The sequence below is a fragment of the Hyla sarda genome, unplaced genomic scaffold (genome assembly GCF_029499605.1).
Source record: "Hyla sarda isolate aHylSar1 unplaced genomic scaffold, aHylSar1.hap1 scaffold_834, whole genome shotgun sequence".
NCBI classification, from domain to species: Eukaryota; Metazoa; Chordata; class Amphibia; order Anura; family Hylidae; genus Hyla; species Hyla sarda.
The window spans coordinates 139,742-155,684 of NW_026610861.1; the positions used below are offsets into that span (position 1 = coordinate 139,742).

Genomic DNA, 15,943 nt, shown 5'->3' on the forward strand with positions numbered 1-15,943 from the left:
AAAATCAGTATAAATCCTTAGAAAATTATCCCCCAGTGTCTCCATCTGCTGGCGGTATTGAATAAGCATTGCTGCACTGATGGGGTATGCATTAGACGAAAAAAAAGAAGAAAAAGAAGAATAATACGCCCAGAAAAGAGGCGAAAAGGAGAAAAACGTAAAAAAACGTGAAAAAAAAGTAAGAGGAAGAGAAGGGAAAAAAAGGTGGAAATGGGTTTAAAAGTGATTTCGGCGGAGAAATATATATATATATATATATATATATATATATATATATATGCGCACACACACACATAGATATAAACGTATTCTCCGTTGAGATATTGCAGCCGCTGCTGTGTCCAGGCCCAGGAGCCTTAGCACTGTGCTGTGATGTCACTCAATACCACTGACATCACTAGGTGTAAACAACATCTCTCCTTTGCTGTGTATGTGACTATGGAGCTGTTTGGTGATGTCGTCTATTACGGCCTTCATAGAAGCAACAGGAGATTGTTGCATCCATCTTGAACCCTCAGAACTACAGTGCTATGATGTCACTCACTTCCACAGGCCTTGCAGAGTGTAAACAACAACAACCCAGCTTTGTTGTGTATGTAACCAAAGGGATTTGTGATGTCACCTAGAACCTTCACAGCAGCGACAGCTTTATGAGGAGCATCAGCACTGCTCTGCCTGAGCAGAACCATCACCGCCATAGGTTGTCAAATAACCCGGATTTAACCCACACAGGTAAGTCCAATGGGGTGCAGGCATGTCCTCTATGCTTACAGCTTCCCGTGGGTGTTGGTTTGATACCGTTTGGGGACAGCCAAGGAGGCATCTGCAGGCAACAAAGGTAGGTGTGTGCTTGTGTGTGTGTTTCCTATGCAGATCCTAAGCCCAGTGTCACATGCAAGTAGGAGGAGTAAGAAGGGTTCCTGGCAAATCCGGGTTATGGATTGCATTTAAAAAGGCCCCGTGGGAGTGCAATGGGCCCCTGTCTTGCTGCTTAGCAATAATGGTATGGGTTTAGGTTCTGCTGTGTGTACTGGTGGTTGACTGCCCCCCAGCCCAGAGTGTGCATGGAAAATTGTCTGGCAGCCTCCCTGACAGCAAGCAGTGATAGTGCCCATGAAGGGGACCTTGTTGGGCCCGCCCCTTTCACGGTTATCGCTTCTCGGCCTTTTGGCTAAGATCAAGTGTAGTATCTGTTCTTATCAGTTTAATATCTGATACGTCCCCTATCTGGGGACCATATATTAAATGGATTTTTGAGAACGGGGGCCGATTTCGAAGCTTGCTTCCGTCGCCCTATGCATTGACCCGATATGGCAGTATCTTCGGGTACAGTGCACCACCCCCTTACAGGGTTAAAAAGAAAGATTCCTACTTTCATTGCTACCTGCTTGCTGGCTAGCCAGCTAGCCAGCCCTGTGGGCCTTGCTGCTGCTGCAGCCAAAAAACAAAAGGTGGTGCTGCTGCTGCTTCTGCTGCTTCTGCTTCTGCTTGTGTCTGGCCCCTGTTGGAGCGTCCAGGCACAGGACTTCTGCTGCTGCTGACTAAATGGCCTCCTTAATTGGATCATTTGAGTAGCCAGCACACCTGTGCAGGTAGGGCATGACATGATAGGCAGCTGCCTTGATAGCGGGTGGGTGCTGAATGTTCCTAATTGACAAAATAAGATTAATGCTTATGAAGAAATATAAAATCTCATCCCTTCCCCAATATCGCGCCACACCCCTACCCCTTAATTCCCTGGTTGAACGTGATGGACATATGTCTTTTTTCGACCGTACTAACTATGTAACTATGTAACATAACATGGGGGGGGTCTCCTGGCTGTTCACACAGGTGTGTCATTGCTGTACATTGACCATGCATTGCTTCTGTGGTATTGCAAAGGCAAAGACAAATGCTTCCAGCCATCCATTGCACTAATGGATTGGTCATCAGCTGGCTGTCTATGTCCCGCATCAATATAGACCAAAGTACAGAGGGTTAGGCTATGCTATTGTGCACCTACCTGATGCATCAGAAGGTGCGAGGCCCTTGCTAAATTCTGTGCACAGACTTTGAGATCTATGCTTTAGACTGTATCTAAACCTGCTCCAACATGGACTGACATTCTGGCCTACTTTCAGCCGATGCGACTTGTCTGTCGCTGAACAGTCGCTTTTTATGTATTCAGCACCTATGTATAATGTTGTAAAAATGCTCTAGAAGCTAAAGTCGCAGAAATGTCACACATATTTGGCCTGCAACTTTCTGTGCGACAAATTCAGACAGGAAAAATCAGTATAAATCCTTAGAAAATTATCCCCCAGTGTCTCCATCTGCTGGCGGTATTGAATAAGCATTGCTGCACTGATGGGGTATGCATTAGACGAAAAAAAAGAAGAAAAAGAAGAATAATACGCCCAGAAAAGAGGCGAAAAGGAGAAAAACGTAAAAAAACGTGAAAAAAAAGTAAGAGGAAGAGAAGGGAAAAAAAGGTGGAAATGGGTTTAAAAGTGATTTCGGCGGAGAAATATATATATATATATATATATATATATATATATATATATATATATATATGCGCACACACACACATAGATATAAACGTATTCTCCGTTGAGATATTGCAGCCGCTGCTGTGTCCAGGCCCAGGAGCCTTAGCACTGTGCTGTGATGTCACTCAATACCACTGACATCACTAGGTGTAAACAACATCTCTCCTTTGCTGTGTATGTGACTATGGAGCTGTTTGGTGATGTCGTCTATTACGGCCTTCATAGAAGCAACAGGAGATTGTTGCATCCATCTTGAACCCTCAGAACTACAGTGCTATGATGTCACTCACTTCCACAGGCCTTGCAGAGTGTAAACAACAACAACCCAGCTTTGTTGTGTATGTAACCAAAGGGATTTGTGATGTCACCTAGAACCTTCACAGCAGCGACAGCTTTATGAGGAGCATCAGCACTGCTCTGCCTGAGCAGAACCATCACCGCCATAGGTTGTCAAATAACCCGGATTTAACCCACACAGGTAAGTCCAATGGGGTGCAGGCATGTCCTCTATGCTTACAGCTTCCCGTGGGTGTTGGTTTGATACCGTTTGGGGACAGCCAAGGAGGCATCTGCAGGCAACAAAGGTAGGTGTGTGCTTGTGTGTGTGTTTCCTATGCAGATCCTAAGCCCAGTGTCACATGCAAGTAGGAGGAGTAAGAAGGGTTCCTGGCAAATCCGGGTTATGGATTGCATTTAAAAAGGCCCCGTGGGAGTGCAATGGGCCCCTGTCTTGCTGCTTAGCAATAATGGTATGGGTTTAGGTTCTGCTGTGTGTACTGGTGGTTGACTGCCCCCCAGCCCAGAGTGTGCATGGAAAATTGTCTGGCAGCCTCCCTGACAGCAAGCAGTGATAGTGCCCATGAAGGGGACCTTGTTGGGCCCGCCCCTTTCACGGTTATCGCTTCTCGGCCTTTTGGCTAAGATCAAGTGTAGTATCTGTTCTTATCAGTTTAATATCTGATACGTCCCCTATCTGGGGACCATATATTAAATGGATTTTTGAGAACGGGGGCCGATTTCGAAGCTTGCTTCCGTCGCCCTATGCATTGACCCGATATGGCAGTATCTTCGGGTACAGTGCACCACCCCCTTACAGGGTTAAAAAGAAAGATTCCTACTTTCATTGCTACCTGCTTGCTGGCTAGCCAGCTAGCCAGCCCTGTGGGCCTTGCTGCTGCTGCAGCCAAAAAACAAAAGGTGGTGCTGCTGCTGCTTCTGCTGCTTCTGCTTCTGCTTGTGTCTGGCCCCTGTTGGAGCGTCCAGGCACAGGACTTCTGCTGCTGCTGACTAAATGGCCTCCTTAATTGGATCATTTGAGTAGCCAGCACACCTGTGCAGGTAGGGCATGACATGATAGGCAGCTGCCTTGATAGCGGGTGGGTGCTGAATGTTCCTAATTGACAAAATAAGATTAATGCTTATGAAGAAATATAAAATCTCATCCCTTCCCCAATATCGCGCCACACCCCTACCCCTTAATTCCCTGGTTGAACGTGATGGACATATGTCTTTTTTCGACCGTACTAACTATGTAACTATGTAACATAACATGGGGGGGGGTCTCCTGGCTGTTCACACAGGTGTGTCATTGCTGTACATTGACCATGCATTGCTTCTGTGGTATTGCAAAGGCAAAGACAAATGCTTCCAGCCATCCATTGCACTAATGGATTGGTCATCAGCTGGCTGTCTATGTCCCGCATCAATATAGACCAAAGTACAGAGGGTTAGGCTATGCTATTGTGCACCTACCTGATGCATCAGAAGGTGCGAGGCCCTTGCTAAATTCTGTGCACAGACTTTGAGATCTATGCTTTAGACTGTATCTAAACCTGCTCCAACATGGACTGACATTCTGGCCTACTTTCAGCCGATGCGACTTGTCTGTCGCTGAACAGTCGCTTTTTATGTATTCAGCACCTATGTATAATGTTGTAAAAATGCTCTAGAAGCTAAAGTCGCAGAAATGTCACACATATTTGGCCTGCAACTTTCTGTGCGACAAATTCAGACAGGAAAAATCAGTATAAATCCTTAGAAAATTATCCCCCAGTGTCTCCATCTGCTGGCGGTATTGAATAAGCATTGCTGCACTGATGGGGTATGCATTAGACGAAAAAAAAGAAGAAAAAGAAGAATAATACGCCCAGAAAAGAGGCGAAAAGGAGAAAAACGTAAAAAAACGTGAAAAAAAAGTAAGAGGAAGAGAAGGGAAAAAAAGGTGGAAATGGGTTTAAAAGTGATTTCGGCGGAGAAATATATATATATATATATATATATATATATATATATATATATATATGCGCACACACACACATAGATATAAACGTATTCTCCGTTGAGATATTGCAGCCGCTGCTGTGTCCAGGCCCAGGAGCCTTAGCACTGTGCTGTGATGTCACTCAATACCACTGACATCACTAGGTGTAAACAACATCTCTCCTTTGCTGTGTATGTGACTATGGAGCTGTTTGGTGATGTCGTCTATTACGGCCTTCATAGAAGCAACAGGAGATTGTTGCATCCATCTTGAACCCTCAGAACTACAGTGCTATGATGTCACTCACTTCCACAGGCCTTGCAGAGTGTAAACAACAACAACCCAGCTTTGTTGTGTATGTAACCAAAGGGATTTGTGATGTCACCTAGAACCTTCACAGCAGCGACAGCTTTATGAGGAGCATCAGCACTGCTCTGCCTGAGCAGAACCATCACCGCCATAGGTTGTCAAATAACCCGGATTTAACCCACACAGGTAAGTCCAATGGGGTGCAGGCATGTCCTCTATGCTTACAGCTTCCCGTGGGTGTTGGTTTGATACCGTTTGGGGACAGCCAAGGAGGCATCTGCAGGCAACAAAGGTAGGTGTGTGCTTGTGTGTGTGTTTCCTATGCAGATCCTAAGCCCAGTGTCACATGCAAGTAGGAGGAGTAAGAAGGGTTCCTGGCAAATCCGGGTTATGGATTGCATTTAAAAAGGCCCCGTGGGAGTGCAATGGGCCCCTGTCTTGCTGCTTAGCAATAATGGTATGGGTTTAGGTTCTGCTGTGTGTACTGGTGGTTGACTGCCCCCCAGCCCAGAGTGTGCATGGAAAATTGTCTGGCAGCCTCCCTGACAGCAAGCAGTGATAGTGCCCATGAAGGGGACCTTGTTGGGCCCGCCCCTTTCACGGTTATCGCTTCTCGGCCTTTTGGCTAAGATCAAGTGTAGTATCTGTTCTTATCAGTTTAATATCTGATACGTCCCCTATCTGGGGACCATATATTAAATGGATTTTTGAGAACGGGGGCCGATTTCGAAGCTTGCTTCCGTCGCCCTATGCATTGACCCGATATGGCAGTATCTTCGGGTACAGTGCACCACCCCCTTACAGGGTTAAAAAGAAAGATTCCTACTTTCATTGCTACCTGCTTGCTGGCTAGCCAGCTAGCCAGCCCTGTGGGCCTTGCTGCTGCTGCAGCCAAAAAACAAAAGGTGGTGCTGCTGCTGCTTCTGCTGCTTCTGCTTCTGCTTGTGTCTGGCCCCTGTTGGAGCGTCCAGGCACAGGACTTCTGCTGCTGCTGACTAAATGGCCTCCTTAATTGGATCATTTGAGTAGCCAGCACACCTGTGCAGGTAGGGCATGACATGATAGGCAGCTGCCTTGATAGCGGGTGGGTGCTGAATGTTCCTAATTGACAAAATAAGATTAATGCTTATGAAGAAATATAAAATCTCATCCCTTCCCCAATATCGCGCCACACCCCTACCCCTTAATTCCCTGGTTGAACGTGATGGACATATGTCTTTTTTCGACCGTACTAACTATGTAACTATGTAACATAACATGGGGGGGGGGGGGGGGGGGTCTCCTGGCTGTTCACACAGGTGTGTCATTGCTGTACATTGACCATGCATTGCTTCTGTGGTATTGCAAAGGCAAAGACAAATGCTTCCAGCCATCCATTGCACTAATGGATTGGTCATCAGCTGGCTGTCTATGTCCCGCATCAATATAGACCAAAGTACAGAGGGTTAGGCTATGCTATTGTGCACCTACCTGATGCATCAGAAGGTGCGAGGCCCTTGCTAAATTCTGTGCACAGACTTTGAGATCTATGCTTTAGACTGTATCTAAACCTGCTCCAACATGGACTGACATTCTGGCCTACTTTCAGCCGATGCGACTTGTCTGTCGCTGAACAGTCGCTTTTTATGTATTCAGCACCTATGTATAATGTTGTAAAAATGCTCTAGAAGCTAAAGTCGCAGAAATGTCACACATATTTGGCCTGCAACTTTCTGTGCGACAAATTCAGACAGGAAAAATCAGTATAAATCCTTAGAAAATTATCCCCCAGTGTCTCCATCTGCTGGCGGTATTGAATAAGCATTGCTGCACTGATGGGGTATGCATTAGACGAAAAAAAAGAAGAAAAAGAAGAATAATACGCCCAGAAAAGAGGCGAAAAGGAGAAAAACGTAAAAAAACGTGAAAAAAAAGTAAGAGGAAGAGAAGGGAAAAAAAGGTGGAAATGGGTTTAAAAGTGATTTCGGCGGAGAAATATATATATATATATATATATATATATATATATATATATATATATATGCGCACACACACACATAGATATAAACGTATTCTCCGTTGAGATATTGCAGCCGCTGCTGTGTCCAGGCCCAGGAGCCTTAGCACTGTGCTGTGATGTCACTCAATACCACTGACATCACTAGGTGTAAACAACATCTCTCCTTTGCTGTGTATGTGACTATGGAGCTGTTTGGTGATGTCGTCTATTACGGCCTTCATAGAAGCAACAGGAGATTGTTGCATCCATCTTGAACACCTCAGAACTACAGTGCTATGATGTCACTCACTTCCACAGGCCTTGCAGAGTGTAAACAACAACAACCCAGCTTTGTTGTGTATGTAACCAAAGGGATTTGTGATGTCACCTAGAACCTTCACAGCAGCGACAGCTTTATGAGGAGCATCAGCACTGCTCTGCCTGAGCAGAACCATCACCGCCATAGGTTGTCAAATAACCCGGATTTAACCCACACAGGTAAGTCCAATGGGGTGCAGGCATGTCCTCTATGCTTACAGCTTCCCGTGGGTGTTGGTTTGATACCGTTTGGGGACAGCCAAGGAGGCATCTGCAGGCAACAAAGGTAGGTGTGTGCTTGTGTGTGTGTTTCCTATGCAGATCCTAAGCCCAGTGTCACATGCAAGTAGGAGGAGTAAGAAGGGTTCCTGGCAAATCCGGGTTATGGATTGCATTTAAAAAGGCCCCGTGGGAGTGCAATGGGCCCCTGTCTTGCTGCTTAGCAATAATGGTATGGGTTTAGGTTCTGCTGTGTGTACTGGTGGTTGACTGCCCCCCAGCCCAGAGTGTGCATGGAAAATTGTCTGGCAGCCTCCCTGACAGCAAGCAGTGATAGTGCCCATGAAGGGGACCTTGTTGGGCCCGCCCCTTTCACGGTTATCGCTTCTCGGCCTTTTGGCTAAGATCAAGTGTAGTATCTGTTCTTATCAGTTTAATATCTGATACGTCCCCTATCTGGGGACCATATATTAAATGGATTTTTGAGAACGGGGGCCGATTTCGAAGCTTGCTTCCGTCGCCCTATGCATTGACCCGATATGGCAGTATCTTCGGGTACAGTGCACCACCCCCTTACAGGGTTAAAAAGAAAGATTCCTACTTTCATTGCTACCTGCTTGCTGGCTAGCCAGCTAGCCAGCCCTGTGGGCCTTGCTGCTGCTGCAGCCAAAAAACAAAAGGTGGTGCTGCTGCTGCTTCTGCTGCTTCTGCTTGTGTCTGGCCCCTGTTGGAGCGTCCAGGCACAGGACTTCTGCTGCTGCTGACTAAATGGCCTCCTTAATTGGATCATTTGAGTAGCCAGCACACCTGTGCAGGTAGGGCATGACATGATAGGCAGCTGCCTTGATAGCGGGTGGGTGCTGAATGTTCCTAATTGACAAAATAAGATTAATGCTTATGAAGAAATATAAAATCTCATCCCTTCCCCAATATCGCGCCACACCCCTACCCCTTAATTCCCTGGTTGAACGTGATGGACATATGTCTTTTTTCGACCGTACTAACTATGTAACTATGTAACATAACATGGGGGGGGGGGGGGGTCTCCTGGCTGTTCACACAGGTGTGTCATTGCTGTACATTGACCATGCATTGCTTCTGTGGTATTGCAAAGGCAAAGACAAATGCTTCCAGCCATCCATTGCACTAATGGATTGGTCATCAGCTGGCTGTCTATGTCCCGCATCAATATAGACCAAAGTACAGAGGGTTAGGCTATGCTATTGTGCACCTACCTGATGCATCAGAAGGTGCGAGGCCCTTGCTAAATTCTGTGCACAGACTTTGAGATCTATGCTTTAGACTGTATCTAAACCTGCTCCAACATGGACTGACATTCTGGCCTACTTTCAGCCGATGCGACTTGTCTGTCGCTGAACAGTCGCTTTTTATGTATTCAGCACCTATGTATAATGTTGTAAAAATGCTCTAGAAGCTAAAGTCGCAGAAATGTCACACATATTTGGCCTGCAACTTTCTGTGCGACAAATTCAGACAGGAAAAATCAGTATAAATCCTTAGAAAATTATCCCCCAGTGTCTCCATCTGCTGGCGGTATTGAATAAGCATTGCTGCACTGATGGGGTATGCATTAGACGAAAAAAAAGAAGAAAAAGAAGAATAATACGCCCAGAAAAGAGGCGAAAAGGAGAAAAACGTAAAAAAACGTGAAAAAAAAGTAAGAGGAAGAGAAGGGAAAAAAAGGTGGAAATGGGTTTAAAAGTGATTTCGGCGGAGAATATATATATATATATATATATATATATATATATATATATATATATGCGCACACACACACATAGATATAAACGTATTCTCCGTTGAGATATTGCAGCCGCTGCTGTGTCCAGGCCCAGGAGCCTTAGCACTGTGCTGTGATGTCACTCAATACCACTGACATCACTAGGTGTAAACAACATCTCTCCTTTGCTGTGTATGTGACTATGGAGCTGTTTGGTGATGTCGTCTATTACGGCCTTCATAGAAGCAACAGGAGATTGTTGCATCCATCTTGAACCCTCAGAACTACAGTGCTATGATGTCACTCACTTCCACAGGCCTTGCAGAGTGTAAACAACAACAACCCAGCTTTGTTGTGTATGTAACCAAAGGGATTTGTGATGTCACCTAGAACCTTCACAGCAGCGACAGCTTTATGAGGAGCATCAGCACTGCTCTGCCTGAGCAGAACCATCACCGCCATAGGTTGTCAAATAACCCGGATTTAACCCACACAGGTAAGTCCAATGGGGTGCAGGCATGTCCTCTATGCTTACAGCTTCCCGTGGGTGTTGGTTTGATACCGTTTGGGGACAGCCAAGGAGGCATCTGCAGGCAACAAAGGTAGGTGTGTGCTTGTGTGTGTGTTTCCTATGCAGATCCTAAGCCCAGTGTCACATGCAAGTAGGAGGAGTAAGAAGGGTTCCTGGCAAATCCGGGTTATGGATTGCATTTAAAAAGGCCCCGTGGGAGTGCAATGGGCCCCTGTCTTGCTGCTTAGCAATAATGGTATGGGTTTAGGTTCTGCTGTGTGTACTGGTGGTTGACTGCCCCCCAGCCCAGAGTGTGCATGGAAAATTGTCTGGCAGCCTCCCTGACAGCAAGCAGTGATAGTGCCCATGAAGGGGACCTTGTTGGGCCCGCCCCTTTCACGGTTATCGCTTCTCGGCCTTTTGGCTAAGATCAAGTGTAGTATCTGTTCTTATCAGTTTAATATCTGATACGTCCCCTATCTGGGGACCATATATTAAATGGATTTTTGAGAACGGGGGCCGATTTCGAAGCTTGCTTCCGTCGCCCTATGCATTGACCCGATATGGCAGTATCTTCGGGTACAGTGCACCACCCCCTTACAGGGTTAAAAAGAAAGATTCCTACTTTCATTGCTACCTGCTTGCTGGCTAGCCAGCTAGCCAGCCCTGTGGGCCTTGCTGCTGCTGCAGCCAAAAAACAAAAGGTGGTGCTGCTGCTGCTTCTGCTGCTTCTGCTTCTGCTTGTGTCTGGCCCCTGTTGGAGCGTCCAGGCACAGGACTTCTGCTGCTGCTGACTAAATGGCCTCCTTAATTGGATCATTTGAGTAGCCAGCACACCTGTGCAGGTAGGGCATGACATGATAGGCAGCTGCCTTGATAGCGGGTGGGTGCTGAATGTTCCTAATTGACAAAATAAGATTAATGCTTATGAAGAAATATAAAATCTCATCCCTTCCCCAATATCGCGCCACACCCCTACCCCTTAATTCCCTGGTTGAACGTGATGGACATATGTCTTTTTTCGACCGTACTAACTATGTAACTATGTAACATAACATGGGGGGGGGGGGGGGGGTCTCCTGGCTGTTCACACAGGTGTGTCATTGCTGTACATTGACCATGCATTGCTTCTGTGGTATTGCAAAGGCAAAGACAAATGCTTCCAGCCATCCATTGCACTAATGGATTGGTCATCAGCTGGCTGTCTATGTCCCGCATCAATATAGACCAAAGTACAGAGGGTTAGGCTATGCTATTGTGCACCTACCTGATGCATCAGAAGGTGCGAGGCCCTTGCTAAATTCTGTGCACAGACTTTGAGATCTATGCTTTAGACTGTATCTAAACCTGCTCCAACATGGACTGACATTCTGGCCTACTTTCAGCCGATGCGACTTGTCTGTCGCTGAACAGTCGCTTTTTATGTATTCAGCACCTATGTATAATGTTGTAAAAATGCTCTAGAAGCTAAAGTCGCAGAAATGTCACACATATTTGGCCTGCAACTTTCTGTGCGACAAATTCAGACAGGAAAAATCAGTATAAATCCTTAGAAAATTATCCCCCAGTGTCTCCATCTGCTGGCGGTATTGAATAAGCATTGCTGCACTGATGGGGTATGCATTAGACGAAAAAAAAGAAGAAAAAGAAGAATAATACGCCCAGAAAAGAGGCGAAAAGGAGAAAAACGTAAAAAAACGTGAAAAAAAAGTAAGAGGAAGAGAAGGGAAAAAAAGGTGGAAATGGGTTTAAAAGTGATTTCGGCGGAGAAATATATATATATATATATATATATATATATATATATATATATATATATGCGCACACACACACATAGATATAAACGTATTCTCCGTTGAGATATTGCAGCCGCTGCTGTGTCCAGGCCCAGGAGCCTTAGCACTGTGCTGTGATGTCACTCAATACCACTGACATCACTAGGTGTAAACAACATCTCTCCTTTGCTGTGTATGTGACTATGGAGCTGTTTGGTGATGTCGTCTATTACGGCCTTCATAGAAGCAACAGGAGATTGTTGCATCCATCTTGAACCCTCAGAACTACAGTGCTATGATGTCACTCACTTCCACAGGCCTTGCAGAGTGTAAACAACAACAACCCAGCTTTGTTGTGTATGTAACCAAAGGGATTTGTGATGTCACCTAGAACCTTCACAGCAGCGACAGCTTTATGAGGAGCATCAGCACTGCTCTGCCTGAGCAGAACCATCACCGCCATAGGTTGTCAAATAACCCGGATTTAACCCACACAGGTAAGTCCAATGGGGTGCAGGCATGTCCTCTATGCTTACAGCTTCCCGTGGGTGTTGGTTTGATACCGTTTGGGGACAGCCAAGGAGGCATCTGCAGGCAACAAAGGTAGGTGTGTGCTTGTGTGTGTGTTTCCTATGCAGATCCTAAGCCCAGTGTCACATGCAAGTAGGAGGAGTAAGAAGGGTTCCAAATCCGGGTTATGGATTGCATTTAAAAAGGCCCCGTGGGAGTGCAATGGGCCCCTGTCTTGCTGCTTAGCAATAATGGTATGGGTTTAGGTTCTGCTGTGTGTACTGGTGGTTGACTGCCCCCCAGCCCAGAGTGTGCATGGAAAATTGTCTGGCAGCCTCCCTGACAGCAAGCAGTGATAGTGCCCATGAAGGGGACCTTGTTGGGCCCGCCCCTTTCACGGTTATCGCTTCTCGGCCTTTTGGCTAAGATCAAGTGTAGTATCTGTTCTTATCAGTTTAATATCTGATACGTCCCCTATCTGGGGACCATATATTAAATGGATTTTTGAGAACGGGGGCCGATTTCGAAGCTTGCTTCCGTCGCCCTATGCATTGACCCGATATGGCAGTATCTTCGGGTACAGTGCACCACCCCCTTACAGGGTTAAAAAGAAAGATTCCTACTTTCATTGCTACCTGCTTGCTGGCTAGCCAGCTAGCCAGCCCTGTGGGCCTTGCTGCTGCTGCAGCCAAAAAACAAAAGGTGGTGCTGCTGCTGCTTCTGCTGCTTCTGCTTGTGTCTGGCCCCTGTTGGAGCGTCCAGGCACAGGACTTCTGCTGCTGCTGACTAAATGGCCTCCTTAATTGGATCATTTGAGTAGCCAGCACACCTGTGCAGGTAGGGCATGACATGATAGGCAGCTGCCTTGATAGCGGGTGGGTGCTGAATGTTCCTAATTGACAAAATAAGATTAATGCTTATGAAGAAATATAAAATCTCATCCCTTCCCCAATATCGCGCCACACCCCTACCCCTTAATTCCCTGGTTGAACGTGATGGACATATGTCTTTTTTCGACCGTACTAACTATGTAACTATGTAACATAACATGGGGGGGGGGGGGGGGTGTCTCCTGGCTGTTCACACAGGTGTGTCATTGCTGTACATTGACCATGCATTGCTTCTGTGGTATTGCAAAGGCAAAGACAAATGCTTCCAGCCATCCATTGCACTAATGGATTGGTCATCAGCTGGCTGTCTATGTCCCGCATCAATATAGACCAAAGTACAGAGGGTTAGGCTATGCTATTGTGCACCTACCTGATGCATCAGAAGGTGCGAGGCCCTTGCTAAATTCTGTGCACAGACTTTGAGATCTATGCTTTAGACTGTATCTAAACCTGCTCCAACATGGACTGACATTCTGGCCTACTTTCAGCCGATGCGACTTGTCTGTCGCTGAACAGTCGCTTTTTATGTATTCAGCACCTATGTATAATGTTGTAAAAATGCTCTAGAAGCTAAAGTCGCAGAAATGTCACACATATTTGGCCTGCAACTTTCTGTGCGACAAATTCAGACAGGAAAAATCAGTATAAATCCTTAGAAAATTATCCCCCAGTGTCTCCATCTGCTGGCGGTATTGAATAAGCATTGCTGCACTGATGGGGTATGCATTAGACGAAAAAAAAGAAGAAAAAGAAGAATAATACGCCCAGAAAAGAGGCGAAAAGGAGAAAAACGTAAAAAAACGTGAAAAAAAAGTAAGAGGAAGAGAAGGGAAAAAAAGGTGGAAATGGGTTTAAAAGTGATTTCGGCGGAGAAATATATATATATATATATATATATATATATATATATATATATATGCGCACACACACACATAGATATAAACGTATTCTCCGTTGAGATATTGCAGCCGCTGCTGTGTCCAGGCCCAGGAGCCTTAGCACTGTGCTGTGATGTCACTCAATACCACTGACATCACTAGGTGTAAACAACATCTCTCCTTTGCTGTGTATGTGACTATGGAGCTGTTTGGTGATGTCGTCTATTACGGCCTTCATAGAAGCAACAGGAGATTGTTGCATCCATCTTGAACCCTCAGAACTACAGTGCTATGATGTCACTCACTTCCACAGGCCTTGCAGAGTGTAAACAACAACAACCCAGCTTTGTTGTGTATGTAACCAAAGGGATTTGTGATGTCACCTAGAACCTTCACAGCAGCGACAGCTTTATGAGGAGCATCAGCACTGCTCTGCCTGAGCAGAACCATCACCGCCATAGGTTGTCAAATAACCCGGATTTAACCCACACAGGTAAGTCCAATGGGGTGCAGGCATGTCCTCTATGCTTACAGCTTCCCGTGGGTGTTGGTTTGATACCGTTTGGGGACAGCCAAGGAGGCATCTGCAGGCAACAAAGGTAGGTGTGTGCTTGTGTGTGTGTTTCCTATGCAGATCCTAAGCCCAGTGTCACATGCAAGTAGGAGGAGTAAGAAGGGTTCCTGGCAAATCCGGGTTATGGATTGCATTTAAAAAGGCCCCGTGGGAGTGCAATGGGCCCCTGTCTTGCTGCTTAGCAATAATGGTATGGGTTTAGGTTCTGCTGTGTGTACTGGTGGTTGACTGCCCCCCAGCCCAGAGTGTGCATGGAAAATTGTCTGGCAGCCTCCCTGACAGCAAGCAGTGATAGTGCCCATGAAGGGGACCTTGTTGGGCCCGCCCCTTTCACGGTTATCGCTTCTCGGCCTTTTGGCTAAGATCAAGTGTAGTATCTGTTCTTATCAGTTTAATATCTGATACGTCCCCTATCTGGGGACCATATATTAAATGGATTTTTGAGAACGGGGGCCGATTTCGAAGCTTGCTTCCGTCGCCCTATGCATTGACCCGATATGGCAGTATCTTCGGGTACAGTGCACCACCCCCTTACAGGGTTAAAAAGAAAGATTCCTACTTTCATTGCTACCTGCTTGCTGGCTAGCCAGCTAGCCAGCCCTGTGGGCCTTGCTGCTGCTGCAGCCAAAAAACAAAAGGTGGTGCTGCTGCTGCTTCTGCTGCTTCTGCTTCTGCTTGTGTCTGGCCCCTGTTGGAGCGTCCAGGCACAGGACTTCTACTGCTGCTGACTAAATGGCCTCCTTAATTGGATCATTTGAGTAGCCAGCACACCTGTGCAGGTAGGGCATGACATGATAGGCAGCTGCCTTGATAGCGGGTGGGTGCTGAATGTTCCTAATTGACAAAATAAGATTAATGCTTATGAAGAAATATAAAATCTCATCCCTTCCCCAATATCGCGCCACACCCCTACCCCTTAATTCCCTGGTTGAACGTGATGGACATATGTCTTTTTTCGACCGTACTAACTATGTAACTATGTAACATAACATGGGGGGGGGGGGGGGGTCTCCTGGCTGTTCACACAGGTGTGTCATTGCTGTACATTGACCATGCATTGCTTCTGTGGTATTGCAAAGGCAAAGACAAATGCTTCCAGCCATCCATTGCACTAATGGATTGGTCATCAGCTGGCTGTCTATGTCCCGCATCAATATAGACCAAAGTACAGAGGGTTAGGCTATGCTATTGTGCACCTACCTGATGCATCAGAAGGTGCGAGGCCCTTGCTAAATTCTGTGCACAGACTTTGAGATCTATGCTTTAGACTGTATCTAAACCTGCTCCAACATGGACTGACATTCTGGCCTACTTTCAGCCGATGCGACTTGTCTGTCGCTGAACAGTCGCTTTTTATGTATTCAGCACCTATGTATAATGTTGTAAAAATGCTCTAGAAGCTAAAGTCGCAGAAATGTCACACATATTTGGCCTGCAACTTTCTGT

General features: G+C 46.1%; 7 non-coding genes across 7 annotated transcripts; all 7 read left to right on the plus strand.

Moving 5' to 3' along the window:
- Positions 1 to 1,151: 1,151 nt before the first annotated feature.
- LOC130347355 (U2 spliceosomal RNA) lies at positions 1,152 to 1,342 on the plus strand. The gene has a single exon (XR_008885304.1). It is a non-coding gene; the product is annotated as a U2 spliceosomal RNA (small nuclear RNA).
- A 2,089-nt stretch (positions 1,343 to 3,431) lies between these two features.
- Positions 3,432 to 3,622, plus strand: LOC130347356 (U2 spliceosomal RNA). The gene has a single exon (XR_008885305.1). It is a non-coding gene; the product is annotated as a U2 spliceosomal RNA (small nuclear RNA).
- A 2,086-nt stretch (positions 3,623 to 5,708) lies between these two features.
- LOC130347357 (U2 spliceosomal RNA) lies at positions 5,709 to 5,899 on the plus strand. The gene has a single exon (XR_008885306.1). It is a non-coding gene; the product is annotated as a U2 spliceosomal RNA (small nuclear RNA).
- Positions 5,900 to 7,998: 2,099 nt separating this feature from the next.
- On the plus strand, positions 7,999 to 8,189 carry LOC130347358 (U2 spliceosomal RNA). Its single transcript, XR_008885307.1, has one exon. It is a non-coding gene; the product is annotated as a U2 spliceosomal RNA (small nuclear RNA).
- Positions 8,190 to 10,274: 2,085 nt separating this feature from the next.
- On the plus strand, positions 10,275 to 10,465 carry LOC130347359 (U2 spliceosomal RNA). The gene has a single exon (XR_008885308.1). It is a non-coding gene; the product is annotated as a U2 spliceosomal RNA (small nuclear RNA).
- Positions 10,466 to 12,557: 2,092 nt separating this feature from the next.
- Positions 12,558 to 12,748, plus strand: LOC130347361 (U2 spliceosomal RNA). The gene has a single exon (XR_008885309.1). It is a non-coding gene; the product is annotated as a U2 spliceosomal RNA (small nuclear RNA).
- Positions 12,749 to 14,835: 2,087 nt separating this feature from the next.
- On the plus strand, positions 14,836 to 15,026 carry LOC130347362 (U2 spliceosomal RNA). Its single transcript, XR_008885310.1, has one exon. It is a non-coding gene; the product is annotated as a U2 spliceosomal RNA (small nuclear RNA).
- The last annotated feature ends 917 nt before the right edge of the window (positions 15,027 to 15,943 follow it).